Source organism: Oreochromis niloticus, unplaced genomic scaffold, assembly GCF_001858045.2.
Source record: "Oreochromis niloticus isolate F11D_XX unplaced genomic scaffold, O_niloticus_UMD_NMBU tig00000606_pilon, whole genome shotgun sequence".
In the NCBI taxonomy this organism is placed as follows: domain Eukaryota; kingdom Metazoa; phylum Chordata; class Actinopteri; order Cichliformes; family Cichlidae; genus Oreochromis; species Oreochromis niloticus.
The window spans coordinates 327,399-351,001 of record NW_020327195.1 but is presented as its reverse complement, the minus strand read 5'-3'; the positions used below and the strand labels follow the sequence as shown (position 1 = coordinate 351,001).

General features: G+C 40.0%; 1 long non-coding RNA gene across 1 annotated transcript; it reads right to left on the bottom strand.

Moving 5' to 3' along the window:
* Positions 1 to 18,865: 18,865 nt before the first annotated feature.
* Positions 18,866 to 23,351, bottom strand: LOC109201647 (uncharacterized). The gene is made up of 3 exons (XR_002061710.1): positions 23,318 to 23,351; positions 22,874 to 23,041; positions 18,866 to 18,910 (listed from the first exon to the last, which is right to left on the bottom strand). It is a non-coding gene; the product is annotated as an uncharacterized LOC109201647 (long non-coding RNA).
* Between the last annotated feature and the right edge of the window lie 252 nt (positions 23,352 to 23,603).

Below are 23,603 nucleotides of genomic sequence, written 5' to 3'. Positions count from 1 at the left end.
GACTAAAGGCTGGCTCAGCTGGTTCAACAGATCAGCAGTTTGCACGCAATTATTTACTAAGCACTTTACACTTGAAACAATGCACAGTAAACCAACATTTTATTCTATTTATTCTACTGTATAGTATTTTATTTATTCTATTCTGTACAGTTGTTTACAGTATCTTATTTTTATTGTATTCTAATTTTGCTATATGGCTGTTCACATTTAAAATATATGTCATTTACTTCAGCCTGAGGGTTTTATTCTTTTGGTTTTTCTTTAATTAGTTTTCAAAGCTGTAAACGGTCGAGTGCAGTGCTGTCAAACATAGGCTTGGGGCCCAGAATCGGTCCAGCAAAGAGTTCAAATCGGCCCAATGGAAGTTTTTGGAGAATGTGAAGAAGGATCTTCTCCTCTGCCATGACCACTCATACTAAACTAAATGAATGAAGTAAAAGAGAAACAATTTAATGAAAATATGTTCCTGATTTTTTACTATTTTAGAAATCACATTTATTTAAAAAGTAAATGTTTTGTTCATTAACAAAAACTTTTTTTTTTTTACATATTTTAATGATGAGCTACATTCTTCTGAACCTTCGGTTTGGTTATTGTGTGGATGTCTCACAGGCATCCACACTATTGAGTTCCTGTTTCTCTTTATTCTTTATTATTCTGGTTGCTTCTTTTGGTGCTCCGCACTTCTATGCTTTTTGAGATATTGAATTTTTTATGCAATATTTTTTGCCCATTTTTTCCACATTATCCATGCGGTGACTGATTTTGCTTGCCGGGATGAGCTGTGTTTTAGCTCAGTGAGATGAGCAGCCGTTCTCAGACTGGGAGGCCCGGGTTCAAATCCCGCTTAAGGCAACAATTTTTTCAGCGATCAATTCAACTTATTTGACTCTTATCAACACCCCAACACCTTTTTCTTCACCTCTTTACAGCAGAATTGTGAGTTTTTTCACCCCTTTTCAGCACAAATCCCATCTTTTTCAGGTGTTTTCAGCAGAAACCTCTTGTAAGCAGAATTTTCTGCTTCTATACCTTTTTTCAGCAGAAATTCTGCTGATTCACATCTTTTCAGTGCAAAGTTCTTCTTTTTTACCTCTTTTCAGCAGAAATTCTGCTGATTCACCTCTTTTCTGCAGAATTTTTAGCCTTTTCTCCTCTTATCAGCACAACTTTCAACAACTTCTGCTAATTTCAGAAGAATTGTCAGTCTCTCCACCGCTTTTGTTGTGAGAATGAGTTTTGCTCAGTGAGAGGAGTAGCGTCCTTGAGACCAGGAGGGCCAGGTTTGAATCCTGCTCCTGGCAACATTTCTTTTTAGTACAAATTCCAGCTTCTTTACCCATTTTCAGTATAATTTTTCACTTTTCACCACTTTTCAGCAAAAATTCTGCATCTGCAACTTTTTATAGCAGAATTTTCAGTTTCTTCACTACCATACAACTTTTTGCAACTTTTTTAAAAATCTTTTTCAGCTTTTTTCAGCAGACAGCTTCAGCGTTGTGGCATCCACACAGCATTTTCGCAGGAAATGCAAATTTTTCTAGTTTATTTATTTCAATCCTTCTTCTTAATGCTTTGACCATCACAGCACTAAGAACTGTGGGTAAAACCTCTGGTAAAGTCCACAGAGATGAGGACTTACAGAAAATATGAATAAGGACTCAAAGCGTGTGCAGAGAGCCATCATGCACTTGATAACATGACAACAGGACGGCCCTGAGTCCTCAGAGGCTGACACAAAGCTGTGACACTCCTCCGTTTGTCTGCAGGCGGAGTGATCTGACTGAGCTAAGCCTCCATTTTCTACAGGGAGATGCTCAGAGAGGCTTTCAGTTTCATTTCACAGGAACAGCTTTGCTTCTGTTTTACATGCAGGTGCTGCACAGAACAAACCCTGTTCAATCTCTGTGTGTGTGACTGACTCCAACTCAGACTAAAGGCTGGCTCAGCTGGTTCAACAGATCAGCAGTTTGCACGCAATTATTTACTAAGCACTTTACACTTGAAACAATGCACAGTAAACCAACATTTTATTCTATTTATTCTACTGTATATAGTATTTTATTTTATTCTATTCTGTACAGTTGTTTACAGTATCTAATTTTTTTTGTATTCTAATTTTGCTATATGGCTGTTCACATTTAAAATATATGTCATTTACTTCAGCCTGAGGGTTTTATTCTTTTGGTTTTTCTTTAATTAGTTTTCAAAGCTGTAAACAGTCGAGTGCAGTGCTGTCAAACATAGGCTTGGGGCCCAGAATCGGTCCAGCAAAGAGTTCAAATCGGCCCAATGGAAGTTTTTGGAGAATGTGAAGAAGGATCTTCTCCTCTGCCATGACCACTCATACTAAACTAAATGAATGAAGTAAAAGAGAAACAATTTAATGAAAATATGTTCCTGATTTTTTACTATTTTAGAAATCACATTTATTTAAAAAGTAAATGTTTTGTTCATTAACAAAAACTTTTTTTTTTTCACATATTTTAATGATGAGCTACATTCTTCTGAACCTTCGGTTTGGTTATTGTGTGGATGTCTCACAGGCATCCACACTATTGAGTTCCTGTTTCTCTTTATTCTTTATTATTCTGGTTGCTTCTTTTGGTGCTCCGCACTTCTATGCTTTTTGAGATACTGAATTTTTTATGCAATATTTTTTGCCCATTTTTTCCACATTATCCATGCGGTGACTGATTTTGCTTGCCGGGATGAGCTGTGTTTTAGCTCAGTGAGATGAGCAGCCGTTCTCAGACTGGGAGGCCCGGGTTCAAATCCCGCTTAAGGCAACAATTTTTTCAGCGATCAATTCAACTTATTTGACTCTTATCAACACCCCAACACCTTTTTCTTCACCTCTTTACAGCAGAATTGTGAGTTTTTTCACCCCTTTTCAGCACAAATCCCATCTTTTTCAGGTGTTTTCAGCAGAAACCTCTTGTAAGCAGAATTTTCTGCTTCTATACCTTTTTTCAGCAGAAATTCTGCTGATTCACATCTTTTCAGTGCAAAGTTCTTCTTTTTTACCTCTTTTCAGCAGAAATTCTGCTGATTCACCTCTTTTCTGTAGAATTTTTAGCCTTTTCTCCTCTTATCAGCACAACTTTCAACAACTTCTGCTAATTTCAGAAGAATTGTCAGTCTCTCCACCGCTTTTGTTGTGAGAATGAGTTTTGCTCAGTGAGAGGAGTAGCGTCCTTGAGACCAGGAGGGCCAGGTTTGAATCCTGCTCCTGGCAACATTTCTTTTTAGTACAAATTCCAGCTTCTTTACCCATTTTCAGTATAATTTTTCACTTTTCACCACTTTTCAGCAAAAATTCTGCATCTGCAACTTTTTTATAGCAGAATTTTCAGTTTCTTCACTACCATACAACTTTTTGCAACTTTTTTAAAAATCTTTTTCAGCTTTTTTCAGCAGACAGCTTCAGCGTTGTGGCATCCACACAGCATTTTCGCAGGAAATGCAAATTTTTCTAGTTTATTTATTTCAATCCTTCTTCTTAATGCTTTGACCATCACAGCACTAAGAACTGTGGGTAAAACCTCTGGTAAAGTCCACAGAGATGAGGACTTACAGAAAATATGAATAAGGACTCAAAGCGTGTGCAGAGAGCCATCATGCACTTGATAACATGACAACAGGACGGCCCTGAGTCCTCAGAGGCTGACACAAAGCTGTGACACTCCTCCGTTTGTCTGCAGGCGGAGTGATCTGACTGAGCTAAGCCTCCATTTTCTACAGGGAGATGCTCAGAGAGGCTTTCAGTTTCATTTCACAGGAACAGCTTTGCTTCTGTTTTACATGCAGGTGCTGCACAGAACAAACCCTGTTCAATCTCTGTGTGTGTGACTGACTCCAACTCAGACTAAAGGCTGGCTCAGCTGGTTCAACAGATCAGCAGTTTGCACGCAATTATTTACTAAGCACTTTACACTTGAAACAATGCACAGTAAACCAACATTTTATTCTATTTATTCTACTGTATATAGTATTTTATTTTATTCTATTCTGTACAGTTGTTTACAGTATCTTATTTTTATTGTATTCTAATTTTGCTATATGGCTGTTCACATTTAAAATATATGTCATTTACTTCAGCCTGAGGGTTTTATTCTTTTGGTTTTTCTTTAATTAGTTTTCAAAGCTGTAAACGGTCGAGTGCAGTGCTGTCAAACATAGGCTTGGGGCCCAGAATCGGTCCAGCAAAGAGTTCAAATCGGCCCAATGGAAGTTTTTGGAGAATGTGAAGAAGGATCTTCTCCTCTGCCATGACCACTCATACTAAACTAAATGAATGAAGTAAAAGAGAAACAATTTAATGAAAATATGTTCCTGATTTTTTACTATTTTAGAAATCACATTTATTTAAAAAGTAAATGTTTTGTTCATTAACAAAAACTTTTTTTTTTTTACATATTTTAATGATGAGCTACATTCTTCTGAACCTTCGGTTTGGTTATTGTGTGGATGTCTCACAGGCATCCACACTATTGAGTTCCTGTTTCTCTTTATTCTTTATTATTCTGGTTGCTTCTTTTGGTGCTCCGCACTTCTATGCTTTTTGAGATATTGAATTTTTTATGCAATATTTTTTGCCCATTTTTTCCACATTATCCATGCGGTGACTGATTTTGCTTGCCGGGATGAGCTGTGTTTTAGCTCAGTGAGATGAGCAGCCGTTCTCAGACTGGGAGGCCCGGGTTCAAATCCCGCTTAAGGCAACAATTTTTTCAGCGATCAATTCAACTTATTTGACTCTTATCAACACCCCAACACCTTTTTCTTCACCTCTTTACAGCAGAATTGTGAGTTTTTCACCCCTTTTCAGCACAAATCCCATCTTTTTCAGGTGTTTTCAGCAGAAACCTCTTGTAAGCAGAATTTTCTGCTTCTATACCTTTTTTCAGCAGAAATTCTGCTGATTCACATCTTTTCAGTGCAAAGTTCTTCTTTTTTACCTCTTTTCAGCAGAAATTCTGCTGATTCACCTCTTTTCTGCAGAATTTTTAGCCTTTTCTCCTCTTATCAGCACAACTTTCAACAACTTCTGCTAATTTCAGAAGAATTGTCAGTCTCTCCACCGCTTTTGTTGTGAGAATGAGTTTTGCTCAGTGAGAGGAGTAGCGTCCTTGAGACCAGGAGGGCCAGGTTTGAATCCTGCTCCTGGCAACATTTCTTTTTAGTACAAATTCCAGCTTCTTTACCCATTTTCAGTATAATTTTTCACTTTTCACCACTTTTCAGCAAAAAATTCTGCATCTGCAACTTTTTTATAGCAGAATTTTCAGTTTCTTCACTACCATACAACTTTTTGCAACTTTTTTAAAAATCTTTTTCAGCTTTTTTCAGCAGACAGCTTCAGCGTTGTGGCATCCACACAGCATTTTCGCAGGAAATGCAAATTTTTCTAGTTTATTTATTTCAATCCTTCTTCTTAATGCTTTGACCATCACAGCACTAAGAACTGTGGGTAAAACCTCTGGTAAAGTCCACAGAGATGAGGACTTACAGAAAATATGAATAAGGACTCAAAGCGTGTGCAGAGAGCCATCATGCACTTGATAACATGACAACAGGACGGCCCTGAGTCCTCAGAGGCTGACACAAAGCTGTGACACTCCTCCGTTTGTCTGCAGGCGGAGTGATCTGACTGAGCTAAGCCTCCATTTTCTACAGGGAGATGCTCAGAGAGGCTTTCAGTTTCATTTCACAGGAACAGCTTTGCTTCTGTTTTACATGCAGGTGCTGCACAGAACAAACCCTGTTCAATCTCTGTGTGTGTGACTGACTCCAACTCAGACTAAAGGCTGGCTCAGCTGGTTCAACAGATCAGCAGTTTGCACGCAATTATTTACTAAGCACTTTACACTTGAAACAATGCACAGTAAACCAACATTTTATTCTATTTATTCTACTGTATATAGTATTTTATTTTATTCTATTCTGTACAGTTGTTTACAGTATCTAATTTTTTTTGTATTCTAATTTTGCTATATGGCTGTTCACATTTAAAATATATGTCATTTACTTCAGCCTGAGGGTTTTATTCTTTTGGTTTTTCTTTAATTAGTTTTCAAAGCTGTAAACGGTCGAGTGCAGTGCTGTCAAACATAGGCTTGGGGCCCAGAATCGGTCCAGCAAAGAGTTCAAATCGGCCCAATGGAAGTTTTTGGAGAATGTGAAGAAGGATCTTCTCCTCTGCCATGACCACTCATACTAAACTAAATGAATGAAGTAAAAGAGAAACAATTTAATGAAAATATGTTAATCATCAATCAGTCAGCAGATATTTGATCAGCTTTTTTATAACTATACTAGAAACAAACACAACTGTGTTGGTGATTCATGCAAACTTGCATATCAGCCTTTGAAGGTTTTGTAGTATTGAGAACAAAGAGGTTGTGTTAGGGCTGAAAAGCCCGACTTGTTCTCCTCTGCAGGTCATCAAATGCACCACAGAAGTTTGTATTTGCACAGCCTGTATATGTTTGATGGCTTTATTATTCTCTGTTCAAAGACAATAAATGTGGAAAATGTCTCATGTAGTATCAGCTTCATTTAAAATGACTGCAAACATTTAGAGAACATGTGCTGCTGTTTGTCCTACATTTCAACACTGAATGAACCCTGAAAACGTGATGGCAGGTGGCAGATTGGAGTCCACATGAAATATAGGCTGTATGAAGACTGGAAAATATAGATGATACAAATATGCAGCCAAACATTTGTGGACATGGATAAACTCTCTGATCCAAAAAGCAGGAAGTGACACAGCTAGAAAATGAAAGTGTGTAACAGCTGAAGTCAAATGTAATGCAGAGTTGAATCTGCACTTGGATCCATCTGTGAAAGGTCCACATGTAGGGATCACATGAGTCCTGATGTTTGTCAGTGCAGCTTGATAACTCCATCTACTGTGGGCTACATATACTGGGCTGGTAGCTCCATAGTGTTGCAAAGAAACTATTCAATGTGCAAATTTAAAATCAGAGGCTCTTCTAACACAGGAGCCATGTTGAGTTTAGATCACAGCGACCACCGGCAGTCTGAAATGGAATGAAGCCCATTGACAGCCAGCAGGTCTAAACAGGAACGCAGCCATTTGTATGCGTGGCAATGATGTGGCTGCAGCTGACACAGGATTGGTTCAAACTAAACATCAGACGCATTTCACAGAGTTCACAAATAAACTCACGTTTTTATCTTTGAAGATCATCATAAAGTAGAATTGATGGTCCAGCAGACAACAGCAGGAGGTTTGAGCCCTTCTGATGCAGCAGAAACAGGATTTGGAGGAAGATGTTAATAGATTAGAAAGAATTGTACACTGTGAATCAATGCAAGTCTTTCTAGATAGACAGATCTTTAATAATCCCTCAGGTAGGTTCCTCTGGGACAGTCACAGATAGAGACACCAATTCTGACGTCCTTTGAAAGTTTTCATCACTCGTCATGTACACAGATGTTAATTCTACATATTCCTAGTACTGAACTCTAAATCAATATGAAGAAAATGCTCCTACTAATCTGCATATATGTTGATATCAAATCCTTTTCCAGCACATGGATAAATCTCTATAAATCTTTCAGTCTGATCAGAATGGGCACAGTGTTGTTATTGCAGCACTCCCTGATGTTTGAAAAGCTAAATGTCCATTTTAAAGTGCTCGTGTGTAGGATTGTGTTTCCTTCCTTTCTGCAGTTCTTACAGTAAACATGTTTGAATGTTTCCTGTTCCCCTGATGCTTCTTCCTGTTGGATAAAGTTGGTTTGAATAACATGTTCTTATAGGTTTCAATGAACTTCAAACTGGGATCCACTTACAAAACTGTCTCATTTTATTGGAACGATCCACATTTGCATCCATTCACGGTACATTTGACATCTGAACACGTTTGTACACATGATGAAAGGACAGATGGTGTTTGTGTGTCCTTCTTAAACTTAGTGTGAATGTTTCATCATGTAGAACTACTTAGAACAAAGTCTTTGGGAACATTTGGAGAACACGTTTAGGAAAGTAACATCCTGGTAGAACATTTTGTTAAAGCAAAGCAGAGCTGCAACATGACTGTGAGGATTCACAATAATAAAGTCACAATACTTTATTATTATGAAGACTAAAGTGCACCTTAATGCTGCCAATGAATACACATGTTCTTTGTGAAAGCATGAGCACAGCTGACATGCACCACACTGACCCCACTCGCCCCATTTCTTCATCCACTTCTTGCTCTTGTGCTTGAAATGAGACGCAGACGCATTTCTGTGTCGGATCCACAGGAAACAACAAGATCTTATTAACATGGTTTTCAATGTGTCTCCTTCCAAAAAGTCCAACCAATGAACAAATGTGTATATTTGTGGAGGCCGAACAAAAGCATGACACATTTGTCTGTTTCTATAAACTGGTGTCAAACACAAATATGAAGAGTTTCATTGACAGACTCCAAAATGCCCCCGCAGTGAATCACAGGGAAATCCTACAGTGTGCAGAGAATCTTAATGGCTCCAACATCAACACATCCACCATGTTGGATCCAGTTCTACCTCACAGAGTTACTAAGACACACCCTCTGCCAGCATTACAACAGCTCCACCTGCTTCACCTGCCTCCTCAGCCTCTGTACACCTGAAGAGAAAAGAAAGGCTCCAAAAGCTCAATTCTACAAAGGATTCATGAAGTTTCATCCAACAATAACATGTTTGCCTTCCACAGTGTGCTGTTAGACACCACTGTACCTCTGCCATTTCAAAAAGAGCAGCTTGGGAACATTTTTGTCACAACTCGGCTGGTAGTTGGAGGTTGGAGTTTGGAGGTGAAAAAAGAGGATCCAAAAGCAGACAGTGGCGGAGATGAAGGTGGGTTTATTTACAGTGCACAATAACCAAGGAGTGGGCAGAACCGAACAACACCCTAAACTGGGAAAAACTAACACAAAATGGAGGACATGGAGCGAGGAGCAGAGAGACACGGAGGAACATCGAATAATGAAGAATACACAGGAGGTTCACAGAGAAACACAGACGACGCAGCGAGGAGCAAAAGCAGAGACGCAGTATAAATACATACAACAGGTAATCAGGAAATAGCACACAGGAGGGGACACAGCTGGAACTAATGGACATAATGAGACACAAACCTACAAAGTAAAACAGGAAACACACAGACTGTTTTACAACACCAATTGGGGACACGACAGAACACAGAGGAGAGACACAGGTACGGATGATAGAAACACAACTCAAACCCTAAGAACAATTACAAAACAGCAGAAACTCAAAAATGCTGGGTCATAGACACAGGATCATGACAATTTTGGCTCCAAACACTTTGTGTTTAAGTTCCTAATCTTTGTTTTCTTTGTGAACAACATCTGGAGCTTTTTGACTCATAGAAACATCATTTTGTTCTTTAGATGACAGCAGATTGGGACTGAATAATCAATCACTATCAAACCAATAAAGATGCTGATTTTACAGGAACTTTGTTGGAGAAGCTGGAAAGACATGAAACTGGTGGAGATCCCAAACCAGTTGATAGTGCTGATTATTCCAAATAAAGCTGTTTTCCATTTGAGATGAAATGACTTTCTGTCCTGATATATAATAAAGATGTTAGTTGTTTTTGAGCCCCTGTATTGAAAGTAGATCCAGTTTAAAGTCAGCTTGAGTTTGATGTCTTTATGTCAAAGCTGCTCATGATGTTGAGCTGCTGATGGAATAAAAACAGGTAAAAATCTGCCTCAATATAAAAGCATGTAGTCCAGACTTAAATGTAGCCTATTGTTAGCTGAGGTCCACACACAGTGTTTGACAGTGTAAACTGTGTGAAAGGGCTGCTGGTGGAGCTCACTAGGATGAGCAGGTGACCATGTGCCACGAGGTGGAGAGCAGCTGGCCTGGCTTTGATTCTGACCACGTCCCCTTTCTCTCTCCCTCTGCTTTGCTGTCACTTATCTTCACTGCTCTGTCCAATAAAGCTGAAAAAGGCCCCAAATCAAAGAAATCTGCTGCAGCCTCTGAAATGTCTTCTGTTTCCTTCCCGACGGCTTTTTCACCGTCAGCCCATCAGACAGTCCAGCAGCATTTATGATGATGTCATGATGTTGAAGAGACTGCTATGGTGGCCTCCCATGACCCCAGCCTCATCTACACTGAGATGCAGACATTTGAAAAGCAGACAACTGAATAATAGTCCAACACAACAGTCTGTGTACAGACACACACTGAGCTTTCATAGAGTCAAAGGAGTCAATCAAACACAGCTAGTTGAGTCATTTCTTGTGTGAGTCTAAAGTGAATCTAGTATTTGAAAGTCCACTTCCTGTATTTGTTGTTGAAGACTTCTTCAGCTTCTTCTCAAGGACATCAGCTGCTTGTTTGGCAGCAGAGGCAGTTAAGAAGCTTCCTGAAAAACACTGAACAGTGAGTTCACTGTGGCATATGACAAATTCAGCTTTCTATGTGCAAATGTGTCTGTGTCAACCTTTCAAATGCTGTTGAATCCAAAACATCAGCGGCTCCTTGGCTGCTCACTTCATGCACTTCTGTCTTTGTGACAGTCCAATGACATCACAGCTGTTTCCACCCCCAGTGTCTCAGGACTGGACACCTTTAAACATGTGGAGGATCAAACAGCCGTCCAGCTAAACATACATGAAACTATCAAAGCTGACAATCATTCCAATAACATCTAATGGTACATATATATAGACACAGGACTACAAGGAAATGGCTCTCAGCATCTGGCTGTGGGAACAAATGATCCCTGTTTGTCTTCAAATTGTGTGCATGTTTTAGACGTGTGTCACATGTAGAAACACAAAAATCCCACAATGACACAAAGATGTGTTTGACACATCTGTGCAGCTGTAAGTTGTTTCTAATGATTCATTGAAGCTCTTCTAACATTCTGGAGACAATCAGTCCATGAATCTGTTCAACACCACAACAATTTGACTTCAATGTGAACGTTTGCCATTAAATAACCTTCTTCATCCAGCTGACAAGCATCCTTCATTCTATGATATGAACAGTTCCTCCTGTTGATGACAAACCTCTGACATGATCTGCTTGAGGAGCTTTTTCATGTGAAGCTCTCTGAGCTCAGGGCTAAGTTGCTGTGTTTCATCTTTAAGAGCTGCTGCCTCCTCGCCGGACTTGTTCTTCTCTTCTTCTCCTAATGACACCATTTCTGCTTCAGATCTTTCACTGGGCCTAAAACAGATGAAGAGTAGATCTACTGCTGTTCACTGTTTGTGTCAATATGGAGAAATATGAAAGACAAACACAGCACATACAGAGAAATGTAGACAGAATGTGCAGCCAGTGCAGTAAATGGTCTAAATATCAGCTCTTTAGAAAATGATCCCGATGAACATGAAACTAACATCCAATGAGAAACACAGCTTCCTTGTTTCATGTCCAATAACAATAAATGAAGAGCTAATAAAGAGCTATTCTATTGTAAAATGCTGAGATGATTATTAGACAGAACCCAGCGGCTCACCAAAAGCCTGCATTGCAAATCTATATGAAAGTAATCTATGCTCATATATGGCAAAATCCTTTAAGTGTCACTGTGTTTTTCATCTGTGCTCTTGTTGGTTGGACAAGTTTGTAAATGACAAAGAGCTCAGTGGACTTTGCATCCATCAAATCCTGTTAGATGTTTGTTTTTCCTTCACAGCTTTGTGATGAAGGCTAAAGAACAGAGATATGAACTATTGCCAATATGAATCCTGATGCATGACGTGGGCACAGACCCACCAAAGCAACACTCAGCTCACCTCATTCCAGGCGCTTGTCTGCTGGAGACCATGAGCCTTGTTAGTCACACATTAGCACCGTGGTAGGAAACAGCCTCCATCATTTCATTAGATCTGAATTTGGACTGTTTCCCTCTGGATGAGAACCAAGTCTGTCAAATCTATTGATCCAACACAAACTATCAAACACATTGGCTCACAGTCAGATTGGCTTTGTATGGATGGTGTAACAGGGGCTGGGAAAGGATGCTGAAAGCTGAATATAATACAGAACAATAACAGGACATATAATCATGTAGAAACATGATCTTCAACAGGCACACTTCTATTATTCATGATCACAAAGAACTTGTGCAGCCCTGATATCAGCCCTAATATATGAGTGTGTTTGCCCAAAGATTGAAACAGCATCAACATGACAGCTGTAAGAAATCTTCTCTCAGCCTTGTTTGGCAGAAGATCCCTGCAACAAAGATTGTAGCTGAAAGATGACGTGTGTAAAGTTTGTCTTTGGGAGGGTTGAGGCTGTTTTTAGACCTTTGATAGTTTCCAATCCAGTTCTGAAAGACAGAAACAAAAACAACATCATTAAGATCAGATCATGGAGCTGTTTCCTGCCTTGTTTCTAGCTTCACATTACAAGACTTTACTACAATAAAGATGCTAACATGTATCTGTAGGAACAACATCATTGAATCTAGAACAACTGGAGCCAAACCAGTGGCTCTGCTGGGATCACTGGTGAGCCAACACTTCCTTGTTGATGCAGATTTCAGGGCTTCCTGTTGCTCCTCCGTTATAACTGTTCTCTCTTCTCAACACATGATGACACAAAGGAATCAGCAGTGACGAAGATGATGCTGAAGCACACATTTCACACATATAACAGAGCAGTCCAGTTACACACACCTCTGCTTGACATTAGGCCTCAAACAAAGACACAAAACACTAACTTGACTCTAAATAGAAGAAACTGGCAGCTTTTTCTGTTCTGTGCTTATTTATATTTGACACACATGCTTCTCTTTGTGCAAACACACATCGCACTATAAGGGTAACCTAGCACACAATGATTGGACAGCACAGTGATGATGCTGGGAGATCCTATACGAAGCAACACAGAAACACTGAGAACTTTAAACATTGATTATATTGAGATAAGCAGCCGACCCAGTCTAGATAAAGGCGAGCAGCTGGGACCGCTGCTGCACCAAAAACAGGTTTCAGTGTTTCCATGTGTGTGTGTGTGATGTCTTTACTTATACTGGTCAATAGACTTTAGTCAACACATGATTGAAAGGTGTTACACATGAAATAAAAACAGTGTTTCATCTTTATTCCTCTGAAGCAGCTGCATTATAACCAATCTGCTCCTTTGTGGCCTTTAAAACAGCTTAAATAACTGTTGTTATATTTGTTTCTGCTCCTCTTGGACAGACGACTCTTGAAAAGACATTTTTGAATTTCAATGTGACTTTAACTGGATAAATATGGGATATATAAACGTCCCTCTGCAACAAACTGATTCCAGCTTCTACCTCATGATAGGAATGTTTTTGTGGCTCAAGATGACCTGATATCTTTCATGATGGAGACATTTGACACATGTTTCACATATTATAGACCAACAAGTTATTCATAGCAGTTTAAATACGGGGAGTCACTTTTGGGCCCAGCAGATGAAACAGAGCCAATATTTCCTTCTTTATTTAAGTGACGTGTGTCACAGATGTGACCTAGTAAAGTGTAGCTGAACATTAGTAACGTTATTAACACTCTCAGCTCGTCCTTGTTCCAGACCTGAAGATCCTCTTCTTTCATTCAGCAGCAGCTTCAGGTCTCTGATGGTCCAGGGCTTGTTGTTGGGAAACAGCCCTGCTGGGATGATGGTGTCCTCACAGAAACAGTCAGTGATGCTGTTGATCTCCATCACAGAGCACGTCCCAGTCTGCAGTCTCAGTCCTGCAGGGCCTCGCTGGCTTCCTGACTCCACCCAGTCAACAACAGGAAGTGTTTGCAGGAACAAAGTGAGGCTGTGGTCAAACAGGAGTTTTTATCTCCTGGCTCTGACTCTCACTGCGGCCCCGCTGCTGTGTCAACATGTGTTTGTGCTAAACAATGATGGAAAGTGTTATAAATGACTTGTTGGCCTCTGATCTGTCACAAACAGCTGAAACGTGTCTCTCATGAGTCACATGAAGGTTTCTGACAGAAAGGACAAAAAGTAGCTGCAGTCAGTTTGTGTCATTTTTATATTTATTCATCTGGGAGAAAAATCTGAGGGACATTAAAATGTGTTTTCAACAGAGACAAGAACATAAATATAACAGAACAGCTAAATGAACATATTTCAAGTAAACAGCTGGACTGATCAGGTCCAAACACAGAGTGATCAACAAACAGCTGTCATATCTTTATATATAAGCTCTTTATAAATCCTGTTCACTGCAGTCTGTTTACTAATAATGTCAAACTGTTAGAAACACAGAAACATCAGAATCGTCTTTGTTGACATAAACCTGTCTGGGATCCTTTGTTGTTCTTTTGATGCAGAGTTACATTATAAATATAAAGAGTTATTTCAGAGTCTCATCAGTTTTCCTGCATGTCTTTATTGAACACATCAGCAGGGCTGAAGCTCTCATGTTAAACACACACTGATCTATGGACACGTTCATGTGTTTCTAACAGCATCATAACCAGCTGTTATCAGCTGCACTAACATGATGTCACACACACTGAATGTAACAGTGACAGTTTACATCATCACACAATCAGCTGTGATTGTTTCACTGTCATCAAACTAGTCAACAGGAAGTAGAATCAATAGAAACAATCATTTACTGACAGCATGTCTGATGGAAATAAGTGCAGATTATGTATGAAGTATAACTGCACACAGTAACTGTGTTACAATAAGGACTTAACAGCGCCCTCTGCTGGAGTGTTTCAGTACTGCGTTAACTAGAATACACCACCTCCTCCTCCTCCTCACACCACCTGCTACAGCTCTACTCTTCTATGACTACAGTCATCCACAGCACTGATGTGAGGTCACATGGTTCATATGTAAGGAGCACAGAGACGTCCTAGCAGCTGACCTCAGGTCAGTTTAATGACTGTGAGCAGCAGCTGTGTTCTTGTCACTGTGACAGGGAGACACTCTCAGACACAGCGCTCATGTCAGCTTGTTCTCATGCAGGAGGATCAGGAGCTCCATGTTTGTCTTTCTGTTTGAATCATGATGTGTTTGTGCCATCAGAGTCTGTCATGAGTACTCAGGGTTTCACAGCAGCTCTTCTGGATGCTGACGAGGACTCCAACCTCATGTTTCACCTCTCTGAGCTTCTGATGTCTGTGAACAGTCGTGTTTCTTCTCTGGGCTCATCTGGACAAAAACACCTTTCTGTGTTTGGCTCCAGCCTCATTCTGACTGACAGGAAGTGTGTTATCCATGAGCTTCTTTGTTTCCTGCTGTGTTTCCTGTCTGTGGACAAACACGAGTGTTTCAGCTGAGGACTTGGTTCCTTCCACCTGTCCATACAGGACATCACGCTGTCTTTTCTCTTTAAATGCAGCTCCAGGTCCTTCCACGTGCTGCTCTGTATTTGTGCAGTTTGTAGTCTGTCCTGGGAAACGTAGCACACATGGTGTTCTTCTGGTGTTTCCTCCTTTCACTGAGTGTGAAACACTGACGCTGTGCTGTTGTTCACAGAGCTGATTCTAGCTGCAGCTGGACTCTGTCATCTAACTGAATGTGTTGGTGCTGATCACGGGGCTCTGAGGGGGGAGCAGCAGGAGGACTCTGGATACTGACGTCAGTGTATCTGTGGAAGCTCACACAGCGTGTCTCTGTCATTCAATATTGTGCTATATATTGTATCTATGCAAAGATGAACAGACTGTGTGTTCACTGGTCTCTGTGCTGCTGACTGCTTTGCTGCAGCTCTGATGTCATCATTACTCCCTCCTCCACCCTCAGCAGTCCCAGCATGCTGCTGTGGTGCACCCCACCCTCACTCTACACCTGAGCCATAGACCACACCCTCCACCTCAATATACACCACAGTTTTCTCTGCTGTGGAAATGAGATCAGGAGGAAATCATTATTATTATTATTTAATAAATGCTCACATTAATGTGGGCTTATTTGTTTCATATTAGAAACATTAGTCGAGTGTTTTTAGTATAAAATGGTGAAAGTCCCTCTTTTGGCTCCTCCCCTCACCTGTGGATGGACGGTGCTGTTACCGTGGTGACAGCTGTGATGTGTTTCAGTCCTGCCTGGTTATCACTGCAGGAATCTTTCACATTTATTACAGGTAATAACTCTGATTTTTCTGTGTATTATGAACTAAATGTATCCTGATACACACAGAGATGGATGAGCAGAGGTCACATGATGAAAGAACAAACATGGAGTCTTTGATTTATTTAGATATTTATTGATGAATGCAAACAAACCCTGACACTGAACCATCGTCGAGCAGAACAAACCTGATCACATGACCTGCTGACCCAAACAGTGAAAAGCTCCATGGCAACAACAACAAACAGCCTCACATATGTTAACAGAGGCTGTTAGAAGCACAGAGTCTTTACAGTCTTTCTCCTGTTTGTACACAGATCTCTGCACATCTTCATCACAGTTACTCACAGACGTGCAGAGTGTGTGGATATCAAAGCTAAGTTTCCACCATGTTTGTAGTCTGTACTGGGACTCATGGAGCATCTCCCTATGAGCACTCAGTGCTTTAAACAGTGAGTCCCAGTTTAACCAGCAGCCTTCACACCACACATCACACAGACATGGAAACTTCAAACCCTCAGACTGAAGTCACTGGCAGTCTCTGGCACCAGCGACTGCGCTAACAAACATACAGCAAACAGTGAAGGTTTGGTAGAGAAAGCTGGTTGGGTAATACCAAGTATGCAGCGAAGGAGGCGGGGTTACATTACTAGATGATTAAACATGAAACTATTTTGTGATAATAATTGAAACGATTAAAGAAAATCAAGATAATTCATAATTTTATAAACTGGAATGATGAAATTATATTGGCTGGATCTGATTATTGGGGGTCGTGACCCCCGTAACCCCCCTGGAAATGACGCGCCTGGTCCTGAGGTCAAATCCACCATCTTTGTTTCAGTGCTTCATGTTCTCCCGTGTTTGTGTGCGTCCTCTCCGGTACTCCGGCTTCCTCCCACAGTCCAAACACATGCAGTTAGTGGGGTCAGGTTAACTGTGAGTGGTTGTGTCTCTCTGTGTTATTCCACCTTAATAAATTACTTCCTGTTAGCATTAAGTGCTTCTGTAGGACTGATGTCATTTTCATGGTTGGATCATTTAAATGAAGCTGGACTCAGATGCAGTAAATAAGTTGATTGATCATTAATGAATAAAGCTGGTCAAATCCATCACGTGGACACATGTGATTGTGTAGTATTGATCCCAATGCTGGTATTAGTCCTGGATCAATAATCCTGGCACCAGCGACTGCGCTAACAAACACACAGCAAACAGTGAAGGTTTGGTGGAGAAAGCTGGTTGGGTAATACCAAGTAACTATGTTCTGTGCCTCACTGGTTCATCCTTCTGTCTGTGTGACGTCAGTCAGATGTTAAACTCTGTAATCTTCACTGTGTCACAGAGTTCAGTGAGTCCCGTTATTCACAGGATCAATCAGATCATCAGAGATGATCAGGAATCAGTGGTGCCAACAGCGCCTCCTGTGGTGAGAGGATGCAATAATGCAATGTAGCATTTTTACACTCAACACTTCCAGTCGTGGAAACTGTCTGTTGGATCTGTGTGACGTTGCTTTCTTGTGTTGCTTTCTTGGTTAGAGTTCCTCACAAATGTCCAGATGATTCTTCTAATGAGGCGTCGACCATGTTTTCAGTTCTTTGGAAGAAAACATCGCCCTTTGCCATCCTTACTTTTCTTTGACTTCTTCAAATGCAGCTGAACTCCAGCTGGTATTTGATTGGACTCTGCAGCTGTTTCTGGTCATCAGTTCATTCCTGCAAACCTCTGAACCTGAACAACAATGATGCTGCATTGCTGGCTGATCCCAAAAGCTTGATTCTGTTCATCTGGACGTTTTCACGTTTGCTCACTGATCAGGTGACTTCTTCAGTCTCAGCTGACTGCAGCTTTACAACCTTACAAACAGCACATTTGCCCAATGACTGAAACCAGCAGCACCTGATATATATGATACTAATATAATACATATACATATATAATCCATACTAATGATGAAGGAGCTGAGCTCACAGTGTTCATTCTGTGAACTACTCAGTTTATTTTGGGCCTCAGAAATGCTCACTCTGTTTGTACATCACTGTCAGCAATAGACTCATTCTGCTGTGTGGACAGGAACACATTTTACACTCAACTCAGCACAGGGACACTGAGGCACCAGGATACCTGAACCTAAACCCAGGATAAAGAGTTTGAGTGAATGTGGTGTTGAAGGTGTGGAGGTGGATCAGAGTGTCAGAGGAGACTCTGTAGAAGGACAGAGTGCCAGCAGGACAGTCCACATACACTGCTGCTCTGTTAGTGACAGAGGAGGAGGAGGAGGAGGAGGAGATGGATGTAGCTCTGTTATTGTGCCAGACAGAACGAGGACCATCATCAGAGCATTCCAGACTCCAGGACTGATCATTGTGTCCAAACAAACAGTCATAACCGCCTCCTTTCCTTCTGATGCTTCTGTAACTCACTGATATATAAACTCTTCCTCTCCACTCGACCTCCCAGTAACAGCGACCAGTCAGACCATTTCTACACAGCAGCTGAGGAACATCAAATCTGTCTGGATGATCAGGATATGACTGAACCTCCTCCACATGTGTCACCTTCCTGTTGTTGTCAGACAGTTGGAGCTTTGTGTGTACTGTGTTTGTGTCGATTGTGAGTTGACAGGAATCTGATGGAGAGAACAAACACAATCCAGCTGCAGTTATTGATCCATCATCTGTTCATTGATTGACACTTTGATGATGACTCCTGACATGATGAAGATGGTTGAATGTGTGCTGCTTTGTTGTCATGAATCCCATTAAAAACACACTTACACTTCCTCAGACCTGGTCTCAACCATCGGACTCCAGCAGGCTCCACCCTGAAAGGAGGAGGGGTCAGCACAGTCAGCATGCACACATGGACATTACATGGCTCTCATACACACACTGTTACACAATGATAAAGGAACAGTCCAACATTTTCACAAATACACTTCAATCCATCCGTGGATCAACCTGCTGATGATTGGACTGATCCTAGATCAGTACATCACTGTATTGAATGAAATATGACTGATTCAAACTGTGACCTTCATCATCTTTATATTCCTCTCCTGTTTAGGTGGAAAGGACACCTCCCTGTCTTTGCTGCCAGCTGCTTTTCTCCTCTTGGAAACACATTTAACATGGCTGACACTTTGTTAGGTACACAGTGACCACTGTCTCAGGTACAGTACACCTGTGACCTAATAATATGAGGTGCCGTAAGGGACATTATTACTGAAACGCTCTCACACACACTACTGAAATTTTAGCTCTCACACTCCACTGAAACCAGAGGCATTTCCGCTGAACAGGAAGTTGTTTCCTGACAAGGAAACTGATGGAAAAAGTGGTATATTGCAAAACACTACAAGGATGTCTACTCAACAACCTGCCAGTACAACGGTCCCCAACCGTTTTTGCGCCACGTACCATTTATGGCCGACAATAATTTCATGGACCGGCCTTTAAGTTGTCTTGGATAAATACAATAAAATAAAACCAGTACCACTTCCAAAAAAAGAAGATTTAATTATAACACACGGGAAAAGACCCAAGGAAACAATATAAATGATATTAAAAAAAAAAAAAAACTAAAAAAAAAACGATAAATACCCTGAAAACAATAAATTTTAAACTCAAGCCTCAACTTTTGCGACCCGGTACCAAACAAATCACAAGTTTCGTTTGGTACCCCTAACCCGGTACCCCAACTCCCAGGTCCAGGACCTGGGAGTTGGGAACGGCTGTGCTTGTAGCTTAAGTGAAGCAGCCGCATTACTTAACAATATTTTAGCTTCCTTGAATCAAGTAATGGATTCAAGGTGCAAGAGGGAATTCGGCAAGTATGTCCTGTTTCCCCTAAGCTTTTTATATTGGCAACTCAGTTGTTAACACAATTAATTAAAAATTTCTAACGACATACAAGGAATATCAATTTTTAATAAAGACTTCAAAATAAGTCAATTCGCAGATGATACATCTATTTTTTTTAAAGAGAAATACATGGTCGAGAAAACTAAATTTTCTCTAAAGCTTCTCGTTTATCTCTCAGTATCAAAAGACGTGAACTACTCCCGATTCATACAAGCTCTGACTCCTCAATAGCTTTGGTTAGAGTTGAACCTAAAGTTAAATATATAGGGCTGATAATATCTAAAAAAAAAAAACAATTAGCAGAGAAGACACTGATATTTCTAACTGTATCATGGAGATGAAGAAATCACTTAGCCAGTGGTTAACCAGAGACCTCACTATTTTTGGCAGAAACATCCTATCTAAAGCTGAAGGCATCTCCAAATTGATTTATCTTTGTCACTCTCTATATATCTCCTCTAAAAACATTAATAAGGCTAACACAGGTATTTTAAGTTTGTTTTGGAGGAATAAAACCCATTACATTGAAACATCTCAGAAAAATATTGTCTAAACTGTTCTCAAAGAGAATATAACAAATTTTGTGAACTGGTCCCACTGCCTCTGCTTCATTTGATTAAAAATGTTATGATATACAAGAAGTTCCCATCAGCGCTCCCAAATTTATTGCTAGGGCAATGTCAGCTGTTTGATAAAAATGCAATAATAGATTTATTAGTAGTTTCTTCAAAGACAAAATATTTCATAGTTACAACAGAATGGTTACATTGCATGGTTCTAATGTAGTTATTTCATATACTGGATAAAGCATACTAAAAATTTATGAAATAGCCTATTCTACCTAAAGTTGAAGAAACACACTTAAAGTAATAAACAAAATTAATCCTGTGGCAGAATTACTAAAAAAGAGATTTGGTTTTGAGGTGGATCAATGTTCTTTTTGTACTGATGAAAATGAAACCCTAGAACATCTTTTTTCTATGCCCTATCACACAATGCATATGGTGCAACTTAAAAAAATGGATTTCCCTAAATATTAATGATTTGCCACTATTTGAATTACATCATAAATTTTTTTATATGGATCATCTAGCATTGGGTGTCATCATCATACTTTTGAGTAAATATCATATCGACTGTGCTAAATGGAGGAATGCTAAGCCTTCTCTCCCTGGTTTTATTAATGATTTTAAGATATTTTTTCTTTGCTAAAAAAGACAAAAAGCACATATGCCAAAAAAACTTAACCAGCATAATGCCGTCTGCTATTCTAAATTTTGACTGATGCTGAGGCTTATATATTGTTAAGTAATGCAGCTGCTTCACTCATTTCAGTAGTGTGTGTGAGAGCGTTTCAGTAGTGTGTGTGAGAGCTGAAATTTCAGTAGTGTGTGTGAGAGCATTTCAGTAATAATGTCCCTTTACGGCACCTCATATAATAAAGTGGCGTTCACTTGTTTATGAGGCATCTCCCTTCAGCTTTTTTAGCCGACCAGTTTACCTCCAACTTTGTATCAGCAGCAGCGACACAGACGAGTCCGACAGGAGCAACAATCCACCACAACTTCTCCAGAAATGACCTCGTCTGGTTTCATTGAGTTATTTTATTTCCACACAGAACAGACTGGATGTTATCGGCACACAGAAATCACATGACCTTGTGCATTAAAACATGTTAGTGGATTATCCACCAATGAATGAGGAGATTTTGGACGTGTTAACAGATTACAGATTAGGCCTGGGTCTGTGATACTGTGAGCAAACACAGAATATTAACCAGGAACAGCTCATTCATTTTCATCATTTAAGTTGGCTAATACAAACCACACCTCATCTCCTAATGCACTGAGCTTTCCTTATCTCTGACTCTAACTGCTGGGTCCATGGTGTTCCTCCCCCTGCTGAGAAGGTGCAAACAGCTGCCTTCTTTAAGTCACATTCATCAGTCTGTCCACTGTCATTTTTTCCATGACTTTCCCTGGATGAGATGTTAGAGCTGTAGGCCTATAACCTGTGGTCTTAGTGGGGGTATTTCCCTGCTTTCACAGTTCTTTCCAGCTTCCTGATATATTCTATTATAAAAGAGCAGCAGAGCATCTTCAAATGGTTCATCTTACTTCAGCTTAATGTGTTTACTGTTTTGTTTTTACACAGGTCATGTAAAAAAAGTGTCTGACATCAAATATCGTACCAGAGGCTCGACAAAGCTGAACTGAAAGACAGCACGGGCAATAAATCAGAGCAGCACAGAACTTAAGCACATGGTCCATAGAAGCTGGGGTCTACAGGTGTACCAGGACAAGCTTAAGTCCACCAAAAAATTTCACTTGTTTCACTGTTTCTGTGTAAATTACTGGTTTATTTGAACAATTTCATCAGCTGAATCATAAATACTCCAAAACACTTTCTTTGTGACTCAGTGTGATTTTGCATTTTGTAATATTAGCATGTCAAACTCTACATTCTCTACACAGACGAGAAATGAAGTGTATTTAATAATAAAAGTTGTCTCTCAGAGACAAAGTTAGTGTCTCATTCAGGTGTGCATCTGTGTCGTCTCAGACACATGCAGTGCTCATATTTGCTGTTTTGTTTGTCGCTCAGACCTCTTCCTGACAGGGGCAGCAATTTCATTTAAAGTCACATTCACTGATACAGGCTGCTAGAGCTCCAACCAGGAGGGTACACACATGATCCAGGGAAAAAATCTGATTAATATTTTTGTGCTGAAATTTGAACGTATATGTTCTCTTAGATAAATATTAAGAAGTCCTGTGTTTTACTACAAAATCAAAGTAGTAAAACACAGGAGCTTTGGGTTAGATTTAAGGTGATTTGACAAATCATGTCTGTTGTAAATGAGTAAGCCATTCATCGACCTGACTCAGGTTTTAAATCATCATCAGAAAACACTGAATCCTGACCTGAGAATTGTACACTTTGGACTCTCCACTGCAGAAAATAGAAGCTTCAGTCCTGAATCCTGCAGGTTGTTACCACCCAGGTCCAACTCTCTCAGACTAGAGGACTGGGAGCTCAGCACTGAGGACAGAGCTTCACAGCTTCTCTCTGACAGGTTACAGCCACTCAGTCTGACAAAATTATGACAAGAAGACATGAAACACTTGTGTTAAAGTATATTCATGGTGCCATGAGAAGCTACTACATTAACAATATTTCAACACTGTTTCAGGACATGCTGGAATCCTTATTGCCTATGTTACAAAAGACAAATATGGCAGTTTACTGTGACTTAGATGGATTCATTAAAAAAACAAAACATACACACAATGTTAATTTTTTCCAAATTAAATTGATTAAATGACGTTAACTGATGAAAAAAAAAAATCGATATCGCTTGATCTGACCTCAGCGTTTCCAGTTTGCAGTATTGACTCTTCAGCAGACAGAAGCTTCACTCCTGAATCCTGCAGGTTGTTGTTACCCAGATCCAGCTCTCTCAGAGTAGAGGACTGGGAGCTCAGGACTGAGGACAGAGCTTCACAGCTTCTGTCTGACAGGTTACAGCCACTCAGTCTGAAATCAAGCGGGAAGGGAGACAAGATCAACAAAACAAATCAGAGCTTTATTGCTTTTTTTGTTGTTTTTAAGCAAAATCAGTGAGGTGCTGGTAGATTCTGTTCTTTTGGTTTA